Source organism: Chenopodium album, chromosome 3 (genome assembly GCF_948465745.1).
Source record: "Chenopodium album chromosome 3, dcCheAlbu1.1, whole genome shotgun sequence".
NCBI lineage: Eukaryota > Viridiplantae > Streptophyta > Magnoliopsida > Caryophyllales > Amaranthaceae > Chenopodium > Chenopodium album.
In genome coordinates this window covers 23,451,756-23,466,211 of record NC_137836.1, presented here as the reverse complement: position 1 = coordinate 23,466,211, position 14,456 = coordinate 23,451,756, and positions in this window count along the sequence as shown.

The following is a 14,456-nucleotide window of genomic DNA, read 5'->3' as shown; positions in this document are numbered from 1 at the left end:
CATAGCATTAAATCAATCAATAGGAAATTAACCAAGCATTGATAATCAACAATCACAAAATTACCCCTTCATATTATTTATTAGATCCCCATAAACCCTAGAAATAAAACTACTCAAGCATCATCATAACTAAACTAATCAAATGAACAAAGAAAAACATAATCAGAGAAGTAAATAAAATAACTGAAATTAAAAGAGAAGAAATTGTTACCAAAAGAAATCTGGATTAATGAAAGTAATTAAGAACAAAAGTTGAGAGAGAATTTAAGAGAGAGAAAAATCCTAAGTAGAGAGAGAAAGTCTAAAAAAGAAGGTGATTGGAATTTACGTACATAATTCGTACTTAAACATTTCTCAAAACAAAAATTAAAACTAATCTAATCAGCTCTAAGAAAAACACGCGCCCGATCGGGCCCGCCTTTTTTACAACGCCCTGCTGGTATGCCGCGCCCGATCGAGCTTACGCTCACCCGATCGGTCGCGCTTCTTCCTTGAAGGTGCTTGTGCTCTGTAACACCCTAGAAATTCCTTTCTTTTAAAATACCTGTTTTTTCCCTGTTTAAAAATTTAAATAGGAATATCTAAGATATTACCGCCACCGTGAAAACGGCTAAGGCAACCATCAAAGACACACAGCGAAAGACTAATTTCAAAACCATTCAAAACAAGTCAACTTGAAAAGTCAACTAATGAAAGTAAAGTCAAAACCAAAGTCAAACGAAGTAAAATAAAACCATCCTACAACTTGGAACCATTGTAGGCCCTTATTAAAACCAAACCAACTTCAAAACCTTTGCGTTAGTCATGCATGATAATAATATCATAAATAATTAAAGCATTAAACACATCATATACTTATAGAAACTAGCATGATTCGCTCTTCATCCATGCCCATTCATGAATATGCTTCATCACCTGAAAACCTCCCCTCTACTTGTCCCCACTACTCGCCATTAGAAAATGGGTCGTCGTAGGGCCAAAGTAAAGACATGGCCAAACACACAAACACACACAATCAGCAAAGCTGAGTACATAAGCGTAATTAAACACACTAACATGCTTTCACCTATGAACACACACTTACCTCATTGCACCTGTTTACAAGCACACACAACAATCAACAAGACACAATGACTAGACACTAATTAATTCATTTAGAGTTGATTACGCATCGAACGGGTTTCCTCCTCCTAACCTCCCCCAAATAAATTGAGGTTAATTGACACGGGAGCTAAGCGTGCCAGCGACAAAACCACTCAAAGGTGGCGGAATTCCTGCGCATAATAATAAATAAAAAGGAATGTACAGCGTCCTGTACTCCATTAGAAGTTATGGTTAAATATAAAACCCCATAACTCCCCCCATTGTTCATACTCAAGGTATATACGTTCCAAGAGTTTTGGTGCGTAATCTCTTTCACTTTACGTTATTTTCATGTTATTGGACTTGGTGATGACTCTCAAAGCATAATAAATCAATCAACAATAATTATTCAATCGACCAAACATACCAATTTAATTCTTGAATAATTAGTGACCACATATTATTTAATGTTGAACCCTTTTTAATTCTACCTCAGTGTCAAAGACACCTTAAACGCATAATGCGCCAAAAATCCTATCCCTCGGTGTTAAAAACACCTTAAGTGCACAAAGGCACCAACATACAATTTATTCCTTGTGTACATAGACACTAATATAGCTCATTCCTCATGCTTAAAGTATCAATAAAAACTATTTGAACCATAATAAAATTTCTTTTCAATATTCCAAACATAATTAAACATGTAGTTTAACTAATCATGCCTTCTAACATGCCATAAATAAAAATGTGGTTCAAACACAACATGCCAAAAATATAATTTTCCAATCCATAAACCATCACAAATAATTCATGCTTCACCATTCAATCACCAACACCATTAATTCACAATTCCATACATAAACCTTAGCATGATACTACTTGTAATTGATTGAAATCAAGCCTAGCATGATTCTACATCATCAAAATATGCTAAGTACGCGAACGTACCTCAAATAAGCTCTTAAAATAACCGAGTACTCTACAACAATTCTCGAACCAAGTCTCCTACATAAAGGGACCATAATACTATATTAATTACCCTTGTATACACAATTTCCAGCAACTTAAACTCACATTAAATAACTTATAATAATTTGAAAATTATTTAAAAACCCCTAATTAAACTCCTTTTTAATGGATAATCACACCCTTTTATTAAAAATCACAATTCTACTACTTTAAATAAAATTCCAACATTTTAAACTAATCAAAAATCCTTTAAAACTTCATCAAAATGCATCTTTATACTTAAATTATCCATAGAAACATTAAATTATCTCTTACCCCTTTTAAACTCAAAGATAAAATTTAAAGCATAAAAAAAACTTCGTTAAAAATCAAAAACTGCTCGAAAATCGTATTTAGAGGCTGAATTTGGCCACGAGAGGGTGGTGCTCACTACCAAAGGTAGTGAATCTTTCTTAAAACGTTGTTTTCACTCGAAAAACACTACTTTTTTTTTTTTTTTTTAATTTTTTTTTTATCAAAATCGGAGGAGTTTAGAACCTGATCGGGATTAAAACAGGATTAATATTAACGAACGGAAATCTAATAATTAAAACATGAATTTACGTGTTCAAAATAATCTGGAATTAAGTTAAACTAATAATTTGTTATAATCACCAAAATTTCAAAACATCATTACTATAAAAGCCCTAAATCAATTATTCATAAAAACCCTAAAATCATGATTTTCAATAATTAAAAACCCTAGGTTATAAAATTTACAAAATCTAAAAATTATAAAGTTTAATCATCAAAATACAATTTGATACTAATTAAATTAATTTCAAACAATAAAATCAAAACCCATAAATCAATAATTATAATTACACAGATTAATAAAACAAAGGAGAGAGAAAATAAGACTAACCTTTTTGTGTGGGAAATTTTTGGGGATTCATGAGGTATTTATAGAGTAGAGAGTGTAGGGTTAAATTTGGGCTTATAAAAATGTGGGCTTGAGTTATGGGATAGGGCTTAAGTTATGGGTTTTGGAATGGGTTATTCCAATAAGAGTATGTAGGAATAATTTACATTGCCCAATAATTAATAAACGTTTGGCCAAAAACATATTTTACTTTTATAAAATTTTATATTTAAAATACTTTAACCCTTTAAAATATTTAATTAAAATACTTGAGCCCTTGACAATACATTTTATTAATACTTAAATACTTTTTAAAATACATAAAAATACGGGGTATTACATGCGCGCATCCGCCCGATTGGGCGTATGGTTGCCCGATCGGGCCCGATCTTCTTCTTCGAGGCTTGGATTTCGATTGGGCTCAATTTCTCGGCCCAATCTGGATTTCCTCATCGGGTCTTGATTGATCGATCCAATAGCCCCGATATCTCATACCGAGCCCTTAATCATCGGCTCTCACCGATCTTGGGCTTCAAGAGTGGCCGTGTCCTTCTAGCTTCCGTAGTTGATCCATAAAAACCTGGGAAAATGCTCCAAAAATGCAATTTCCTGTAAAACTCAACTAAAACTACGAAAACACTAGAAAACACAAATTAGTAATAAAAGTGGCTCTAAGGAGCCAAAAAAACTACTAATTATGACCGTGGGACGGGGGTAAAACACTATATAAATTGGATATATCAAACTCCCCCAAGCCAAACCTTTGCTTGTCCCTAAGCAAAGAACTCATCAATGAACATATAAAACATGCCTCATCCCAATAAATAAAATCAAGCACAAACGATTCAAGATAAATCTAATGAACATGCTTCAATGTCAATCAATCTCATACATCTAATTATCCTTCATCCCCAACAATTTTCAAGCAAAGCAAACCACATGAGCATATAGAATTCAAGACTAGTGCTCACGCACTCAACTCTCATTTATGTGGCGAGTAAAAGATGTACTCGTTCGCTCTCCAACCACCCCTTTATATGTGAACAATGCCCTCCCAACTCACGCACTCGTGTGTTTAAAAAGATGTACACTCAACCTACTAGTCGACTCGAAATATGTCAAATCATAACTTGCATTGATAAACAACACTTTCACATTCATACAACTCTATGCACAAAGGTCGGAAGGTCTTTAAAGCTTGTAATGTAAGGCTAGGGTAAAGGGTAGGATAAATTTGGGAATATGTGAGAGAAAAGCTATGCATTAAGGGAGCCAAATCCTACTAAACCCATGATAAAAAATAAATGATGATCATACATTACCAACAACATAACTAACTCCAACAAGAATCCACCAAATACAACTCCAAACAATATAAACAATCCCAACACTTACAATTTCACTCATAATATGGAATAGAGTGAATTAAAACAAACTTTGAACCACTTATTATTTTTCTTTTCTTTTTTTTTTCAAACTTGAACTCTTTTTTTTTTTCTTTTGAATTTTTTTTTCTTGAACAACCTTCAAATAGAACATTTGAACATTAAACAATTTTTTTTTTTTTTTTTTACCTCATATTGGAAATTTTCAACTTTGTAACACAAAACATCAATCTTTTCCAATCATAATATCAAAGAACAATCACTCTTCTTTTATTCCCACATTGTGCAAATAATGTGCACACCACAACTCCCTCACCTCACCAACTAATAGCTCCCCCAAGCCAAGCTTGGGACTAGTAACCAATGGGGCTCATATAGGCTTGTAATGTGGCTAAATAAACAATAAAAGGGCACAAGCAACAACATGGGTAACAAGAAGGGAACAAATGTATCTAATATCGTCTGAAGGCTACCTAAGAGAACAAATGCCTTCGTCCTCCTCAATGTGCATAATATTGAGCTATATAAACATTACTAATAGTTTCAAACCAATACTCAAATTCATTGACATACCAGGAACTACCACACATTCCTAACCAAATCAACTAGTCAAGCACTATATTCACAAATAGTTGGCAAAATTGACGCATGTTTAGGAATCCAAACTATTAAACTTCAAATCATGATTAACAAATTCACAAAGCTCATTATCATATACCAAGAATCAAAATAATATTTTCTAAGTATAGGACACATGGAAGCATGAATTACAATTCATTGGAACGTATTTTTGAATTTTTTTTTGTATTTTTTCATAAAGGAAAGAAATAAAAACTACACTAGGAAAGCAATAAATAGAGAAGAGAGAAAGAGAGTTACCATATATACAAGAAATCTCCCCCAAGCCAAATCAAGCAATGTCCTCATTGACTTGGGAAGGTAGCTAGGAGAAGCTACTCCTCATCGTCATCCATCCTCTCATATCCTCATACATAGCTCGAGCCGGCACCACCCTGGCTCGGTCCAGCACCACCATAACCCGAACCACCTTCAAAGTAGTTAGAGTTCACATTCCCCCCCCATACCACCAAAAGGAGCGTCACCCCCGTATCCATGGATTGAAGAGTAGTCCACATAAGTACCAAATGCTCCGGGGTGAGAATACCCTCCTTGGGGGTATTGGAACCAGTCGGGAACTAATGCCTCGGGGAGGGGGGGGGGATATCCCCTCGGCGTGCATAGTCATCGTACATGGGGTATAAACCCCTCCCAAGGTTCCTCTCTATGTGTCCTACCCGACCATCTAAGGTGCTTAACCTAGAATCTAGGTTTTGCATCATGCCCTCTACTCTCCCTTGCCCCATCTCTATACGGTCCAATTGGCTTCTAAAAGCCGAAAAGTCATAAGGGGCATTGGGGTCGACGTTATAGTCGACCGAGGAAGTGGGTACGACATAGGTGAAGGGTGGAGGTGGTGGGTAGTGTGGTGAATGGTGTTGGGGGGAATGGTGGGGAGATTGGTGGGGTTGTGGTGAAGGGTGAAGTGGTTGAACCTCACCTTGACCGTTAATCTCAAATGTATAAGAAGGCTTCCCCTTCTCAAATTTGGTCAAGGCGGGGTTGGGTAAGGTGAAGGCTTGGTCCCTCCTACCCGATTGTCGGTGGACTATCCACCAAGTGTCACCCCCACAGGTTGCACCCAATTTAGGCTCCCTAAATAGGCTAGGTCCATGAGGTTTGACCCCGCTACTTTCCTATGCCCATCCGGGTTCCAACCTAGGTGTTTTTTGGCAATATGGGTCACTAATCCCCCAAAATAAATAGGTGCCCTAGACCTACCCGCTTTGGCCGCCCTTTGGAAGTGATTGGCTATCCTATGGGGTACGTTTAATTTTTCAGCATTGGGGATTACATAGGATGCCAATAATTCTAGTTCATCCCTTCTCACATTTGTCGGTTCATGCCTCCCAAAAATAGTGAGGCCGGCAAATCTTTGCCAAAACCTTGGGACGGGATGTTGAATCCACGTCCCTTTGGCGTGTTGGAGGTTAGCCAAACCCTCCCCAATTAGTCTCTTGTAGACACGGCAGTGTGGTCTTGGGAAGGTTCGATTAGTTTATCCGATTTCAAATCAAACAACTTTCCAAATTCTTTAAGAGTTAATCTGACATCGTTGTTCAATAATCGGAATTGCACATGAGTGATTAATGCATTCATTTTAATAACATTAAAACTTGAGATAAATTCTAATGTTAAATAGTCATATGTATCATGGCACATTTGAAAGAAACCACTCATGCCTATACCTTTAAACAATTTTTCCACATATTTATCTAGACCTAATCTAGCTAGTGTGGGATGATGAACAAAGCGGGTTGAGATTACCTGTCGATCAATGAGGTTTAGCATCCTAGCCCGTTGCTCCTCCGAGGTGATAACAACCTCCTCCCATCCCGGTACTTAAAGCTCCGGGTTGACCGTGGGTTGTTGTGCCCTTGAACTTTCACCCCTTTGTGTCTTAGAACGCTTTGAAGCCATTGTATGTGGAAAATTGGGTATTTGGAGCTTTCTCTCTCTAAGGGTTTGAAGGAAGTATGAGAGAAAGTGGCAGAAAATGGGTGGAAAATGTAGAGGAAGGTGTGAGGATTAAGAATACGTAAGAAATTTGAAGTTTTGATGGATGAATTTGAGGAGATCTTGGATTGAAGGTGGAGTTGAAGGTTTAAAAATGGAGGTTTTAGAGAGAGAAAGTGTGAAGGAGAAAGAAGAAGTAAGGAAGAAAAATAAAAGAGAAAGGGAGAAGGGGGGTTAAAACCCTGGATACAAATAGGGCGAAGGTGGTTCAAGGAGATTTGTAAAGTGCGCGCCCGATCGGGCGACCTCCGCCTGATCGGGCGCGAACTCGAACTTGGGAATCGCCCTTTGCTTGCCCGATCGGGCGAGCTTCGCCTGATATTTCTTTTTGTGGCACTCGATTTCTCCAAAATTCCGCCCGATCGGGCGAAATTTCCCTTGATTTCTTCCCTGACTTGCGCGCCCGATCGGGAATCCTTGCCCGATCGGGCGAAATTAAGCTACGATAAAATCAATATTGCGCGCTGTAGGGAATATTTCAAGCGTTAACCCCTAGCTTGAACCCCAATGTGATCATACACTAAAGTACGGTGGCGTCCAAAAAGGAAGAATATAGAGCAAAAGAGTCGCCAACAGGTTTTAGGAACTTGTAAACCGTTCACAGGGTGAAGGTTACACCCCTTAACGATCCAAGTGATCGTCAACTCCATAAGGTCTAGAACCAAATAAGGGTTCGGGGATGAAGGTACAAATTCAACCTAAAAGAGATTGAACCTACCCTAATAATAGGCCTCTACTTTATTCAGATCGTATTCATGTGCGCTTTCTGACTAACATACAATCAGTAGTATTAACCCTAAACATGTTTATCTATGCTGGTTGAATATTAATGCACAAACAAATCTATTATTGGCGATCACTTGAATTATAATCATATTAACCCTAACAAGATTATTAATTATCTTATTAAGCGTGATTACAAGTACAAATTCCCTTTAAACATGCATAAAAGGCGTGATCAAGCAATAAATAATAAATATCAAGAAACATAATAATAATAATAATAATAATAATAATAATAATAATAATAATAATAATAATAATAATAATAATAATAATAATAATAATAATAATAATAATAATAATAATAATAATAATAATAATAATAAATATCATGACAATAAAATTATAATCATCATCAAGATAATAATAATCATATAAACAACAATCATAATAATAATAATAATAATAATAATAATAATAATAATAATAATAATAATAATATTCATAATCATCATAAATTATAATCATTATAATAATAATCATGTTAATGTTAATATTAAAGCATAATAATAGCAAGATCCTAGGCATGATACTAACAAGATTAATAACAAATCCTAACATGTCACTAAGCAATAAAAATCAAATCTTTAACCCTAACATGATACTAACAATCATAAATATTAGGAAGAACATAGGAAGCATCGTAACAATCATATTTGATTTCAAAAATTACCCTAGACATGATACTAGGAATATCATAATAACAATCTAATAAGCATAATTTCTACATCATAACATCAATAAATCAATTAAAGTACTTACTTTAATGTCTCGTACCTCTTTCTAATAACAAAATACACACGTTAATAACTTCAAGGAAAATAATAAAACAATTAAATTAAATAATTGAAAGAGATATTTAGGACAAAACCCTCAGAAATTAAACCTTTCACGTCTAGGGCGAAGACAACTTCGAACTTGGCTAGGTGTATCTAGGTCTTGTGAATGCGGAATTTTGTATGTAAAAGCAAGTTTAGAGAGAGAGATATGGTGAATGATTAAAAGAACGCGAGAATTGATGATTGGGAATGAAAACTGGTTGTAGGTGAATGAAAACGGAGTTTTTACGACATTATTTATAGAGAAAATCAGCCAAAAAGATAAAATTAACAAAACAGAGCATTGGCGCAACTGAAACAGAGCTGGCGCCAACGCCAGCTGATTGGCGCCAGGCGCCAATAGTTGGCGTTAGGCGCTAACCCTGTTTTTGACGCGTTTTCTAAAATCAGATAAATTTTGCCGTACAGGAGGATAAAATCGTATCTTTTCCTCAAAAATGTTCTTTGATTTTAATTAAAACTCTGAAAAGTCAACAAAAGTCAATTTATCAATGCTAATTGAATTAGGAATGAAAAGAAACTTCTAGAAGAATCTAGAAGACTAAAACCATTCCTAATTACATTAGGAATGATAAATCATATTAGGCCCTCCCCTAGATCATTGGGCGCATATAAGGCTCAAACCGGGCCCAGCTTAGTAAATTGGCCATAACTTCCTCAATATTCATGGGAAATGGGCTTATAATATATCGTTGGAAAGCTCTTGTCAAGCCCCATCCAACTACACTACTATTGGACCCATATCATGGACCAACCAAACTGGATTGGCTATTTTCTTAAAATAAGTTTTCAAAAACAGAGAGAAGAGAAAAGAAATTAAAACTATCCGCAACACTAAAATTTCCACACTTTCGCTTCATTCGATTATGATTCGACGTGAAAGGTACTCATCACCGGGTTTGGTTTTGGGGAGACACAAATGGGTGTCTACAGAAGCCCCCACTTTGATTGAGTTTGGAGAAACGCAAGTTTTGAAAACAAAAGTCAAAGTATCGATAGGGACGGAGAATAATTTAGAACGTTCTGCTATCCTAAACCATTCTTGTAACGCCGATACCTGCAAAACTAGCGTTAGTTAAACAGATAAAAGAGTTAAGAAACGCGTATCTTTCACCGTCAGGCACACATCTCTGAAAGTAACCGATTCATTTTGATGACCTCCTGCAAGCTAGAGAATGCCATCCCGCTTGAAAACCGCTACGCTTGTAACTGCTTCCATATTGGAAGATTGCTTCGCCTGAAATGATCCTCTTCCGCTTTGATAATATTCCACGTCCAAGGGAATACCATCGAAGATTGCTTCTCTTGAAGCAATCCTTATCCGCATTGATAATATTCCACGTCCAAGGGAATACTATCGAAGATTGCTTCTCTTGAAACAATCCTCAGTTGTTTGTGACAACTCTCAACAATCTAGGGAACGCCATCTTGCTGTTTGTTTTGACGATCTTCTGCAATCTAGGGAGCGCCGTCGATCAATGTTGCTACATCTCGAGCCTTTTCTTGAATCATAGTGACAACCTTTCCAAATCATAGCAAAAGTCGTCGAAGACCGCCTCATCATGAACCGCTCTTCTCATATCTTGGTGACAACCTCCACAATCTTAGCGAACGCCGTCGAAGACCGCCCATCTCGTGCTATCTTCTCAAATCTTGGGTGACAACCTCCACAACCTTCGCGAATGCCGTCGAAGACCGCCCATCTCGTGCTATCTTCTCAAATCTTGGGTGACAACCTCCACAATCTTAGCGAATGTCGTCGAAGACCGCCCATCTCGTGCTATCTTCTCAAATCTTTGGTGACAACTTCTACAATTTTAGCGAATGCCGCCGAAAATAAATTTACTTGAAGTCATCCTCAGTTGTTGCGATAATATTCCGAAGAAAATTACCGAAGGCCAACACTTGTCGATCTTTAAAGCTCGCTTGAACTTTGCTTCTGCTAAAACCAGTATGTCGGTGTCTCCGTGATGAGCCAATTCTTAGGCGCTTTAAGCTAAGTGAGATGATCTTTCGTCAGGTCGATCACTTATTTGCGGTTGTAATCAAACCGACTACTCAATCATGTCAAATTGCTTATAGGGGCTAACTGGCGTACCAAGGAACCCGAAATTGCTGTTCTAAGAGGCTTCGAGCTCTGTCGCTGCTGAAATATCTCTGGCGCCAGGAATTGGAGTTGGGTCTTCCCTATTCTGCTGCACCTGTATTTATTTTTGACTATAGAAATTTGCTAATTTCTTTTTAATCATCTTAGGGTTAACCTAAGGTTTAGCGTCGCTTGACTTATCGACTTGACACGACTCAAGGCATGAACTTGACTCGATATGTCTCACTGACTCGAGGTTGACTCGACTCAAACTGTTTGACACATGTGTTAGACTCAAATCAAGGTGATGTGACACGACATGACTCAATGTGTACATGACTTGTGTGTGCATCGTAATGTGATCGTGCGACTCGAAAATGCAAAAAAGCAAAAATTTTCCGTCATTTTTGTGGAGGGTACCCGACTTTCTCTCGAAAAAGAAAGACGCGAAAAAGAATCGAAGTTTTGAAGGTGCATGCTGAATGAGCTTAGTCAAATGTCGTTTGATACTATCTCTCAAGGTTCAAGGATTAATCCATCCTAGGCTATCTCAACTGTTGACTCCATGATGAAAGTATTTGGGTAACTCAGGCACGGAGGTTAAGCACTTCATACTTCGTGATGCAATGACAATTATGATTGATCAGTGATGTTGATATGACAAGGCATGCTTCAACTTTGTGTTAAGATTCCATGACAAAGGGTTCCTAAGGGAAGTATATTCGGTCATATATCTGTGATGTGTATGATGGTGACACTAAAGTTAGGCCGCAAAAGCTAAGTGTGTGAAAAAATATTTATTTTTAGAAGAGTCAAATGATGGTGACTCTTAGGCTAGGTAAGCTAATGATAAAGGATCAAGCCCCCAAGTCTAGATCTACATGAAAAGGGACGAGCATAGGAGATCCCTTGATATGATCATGGTGTAAGTGTGTGAATGTGAATATGAATGCATTTTTATTACGGCCGCACCTCGATGTGAGGTTGCCTACGTATCCGTTAGGAATCAGGCCGAACGTAGCTCTAGCCGAACCTCGCACAAGTGTGTGTATACCTCAAAAAGGTCTTTTTAAGGGTTGTAACGTGGTTAGGCTAAAGGTTGAAGAAGAAGGGGATAAAGGCTCAAGACCCTAGATAAGCCCCCAAGGTGTGCAACCTCGCTTTTGAATCTTTATATTTTAATGCTTGAGTTTCTACTCTTTTTTTAGCTCTCTTTTATCTTTTGCGTTAGCATTTATTTCATTTTCATAAGTGTGGGCAATCCCGATCATGCGGTCTATCACTCACTTGGAATTCATGTTTCTCAGGCACGGTACCGAGCACTCGATAAGAGACGCAATCTGAGACGTGTTCATTTCGAAGATATTTTCATATCAAAGACATTGGAACACTTGCCCTTTTGTACACTTTTATTTATTTATTTTACTTATTTTTTGCTATTTTAATCTTCTGAATTCACTCAAGCCTTTTAAAATTGCATAAGTTTCACACCATCCCATCCCAAGGTTAGGTAGATGTAGGTTGAAAAAAGAAAGGTCTTTTGTTAGACGAGGCTCAAAGTGGTTTATGAAGAAAGGATTGTAAATTTGAAAGGTGAAAGGAGATATGATGTGGCAACAAGGGTGCCTCAAACCATTGGTATACCTTGTGCTTAGTTCGACATGGATTTTTTTTTAATGTTTTTATGCAATATTAATGAAATGATCATATGCAAGAAAATAAATGTTCATTTTATTAAAAGAAAAGAAAGAAAAATAATCTACAAAATTAATCTAAGGAGAATAAAAAGGTGCCTATGCTAGACTTATTGGGGAAAGGGTAAATAAAAAAGAAATAGAAAAAAAGAGGTCACGAAATCTTGTCGTTGAAGCTCGCCTCTTGTCTTGTGTTGTATCCTTTATCATCACTCGCTCTTCTTGTTAACCGGAGGCATGGGAAGCTTGTTATTATCAATCAAATGTTGGATAGCCTCCTTTAGCTTTCAACAGCTCTCAGTAGTATGACCCCTACCTTGATGGTACTTGCAGTGTTCGTCTGGATTCCAACTAGGCAATCTCTTTTCAGGTGCGGGATCTTGAATAGGTCCAATGGGAGTAATGAGTCCTTTGGCATGGAGTCGATCGAAGGCAGTATCGTAGCTCATCCCAATGGGGGTGAAGTCTTTACTTAGTTGCTTCTTAGATCCTTGGTTATCCATGGCTAAAACTTCACTAAGATCAAAGGTACTAACATTGTTACTAGAGTGGGCGTTTTCGGAAGAATAAGGATTGTCGTTCTTCTTTCCTTTCCAGCCACCGTGGTTACTATTGTTAGTAGCTTTTTGCTTTGCGAGGTCATCTTCGATTTCAATTCCGATGTCATAAACGGCCTTGAAAGTATTGAGATTGTGTTGATATTTTAAATGCTTCGAATACTTCTCTTGGAGATTCTTGAAAACATCCTCACAGACTCCTTTTCGGTGGGGACCTCAATCATCTTAGCGGAAGTTTCCCTCCACTTATTAAAGAAAGAAGTAAAACCTTCATTCTCTTTTTTTCTTAGCATCTCAAGTTGTCTATGATCGGTTTCAACTTGAATATTGCACTTGTACCTATCAATGAAAGAGTTTACTATCGATTCCCAGGTAGAGGTTTTCTCCTTGTCAAGGGAGAAGAACCATTGTTGGCAAACGGTCTCAAGAGATAGTGGGAACAGCGAGGGGAAAACCTTCTTATCGATACCCTTAATGTTCATTATAGTTTCGAAAGCTCTTAGATGGAAGTAAGGGTTATATGTTGCCTTGAATTTAGGGATGTCAGTGGCGTTGAGCTTATGTGGAAGAATTTCCTTGTCCAGCGAGACCCCTTGTGCACTCATGCCTTGAAATTTATAGTCACTAGATAGCTTCCTCAAACTTTCTTGCATGAGGTTCATTTGTTGTTGCTTCACGGGATCATCGACCTTAAGTGTGAGGAGCTTCAGTGTTTCAGTCATGGTAACTAGTTGGTTCTTAAGATCATTGACTTCTTTTTGAGTTTCCATTATCCTTTTAGCCTTCCTCTTTTGACGAATCGGTTTATCGAAAAGTGAAACTTGAATAAAGAGGTTGTCCTTGATTAATCGCCCTTCTCTCCTCGACCAAGTACTGTGGAAAAGGAATTTGGGGATATTCATTGTTAATTATTTAACTCAAACTCTATTCAACATGCAATGGAAGGAGGAAGTGAAGAAAGATTGGAATAGAATGTGAAGGAAAGTGATGTAGATGGAGCGATATGAAGAATTAGGAATAGAATGTACCCCCCCAACTCAAATGACGGAAAAGACCGACTCATGCATGAACCTAAGACATGGTCACGGTGACATATACTCAAAGTGTGTGCTAAGACTAGTGAGTGTAGGTGACATGTTGAGACTCGTGTCATGACCATGTGGCTAGACTATGTGACTAGACTTAATTAATGACTTGACAAGGTATTATCGACAACGAAAATTAACCAATTTAATTAGCAGACTTATTAATTAGACACTAGGTGATGACTTGACCAATAATCCGAACTATTGGCCAAACGACAGGACTGGCGTCACACTGTGTAGCTTGGCGCCAGACGACAAAGCTGTCGCCAGGAGCCACACTCCACAGGGTGGCGCTACAGCTCAGATTTTGGCGCCAATGGTGGAGCTTCAATCCGAGACTGTTTTCGGTGTTATTAATCAACTGGGGTATGCCTAAAGTAGTACTAGGTCAGTTCTGATTAAAATATTAGACTTTATTGACTCAAATTAATTAATTAGGC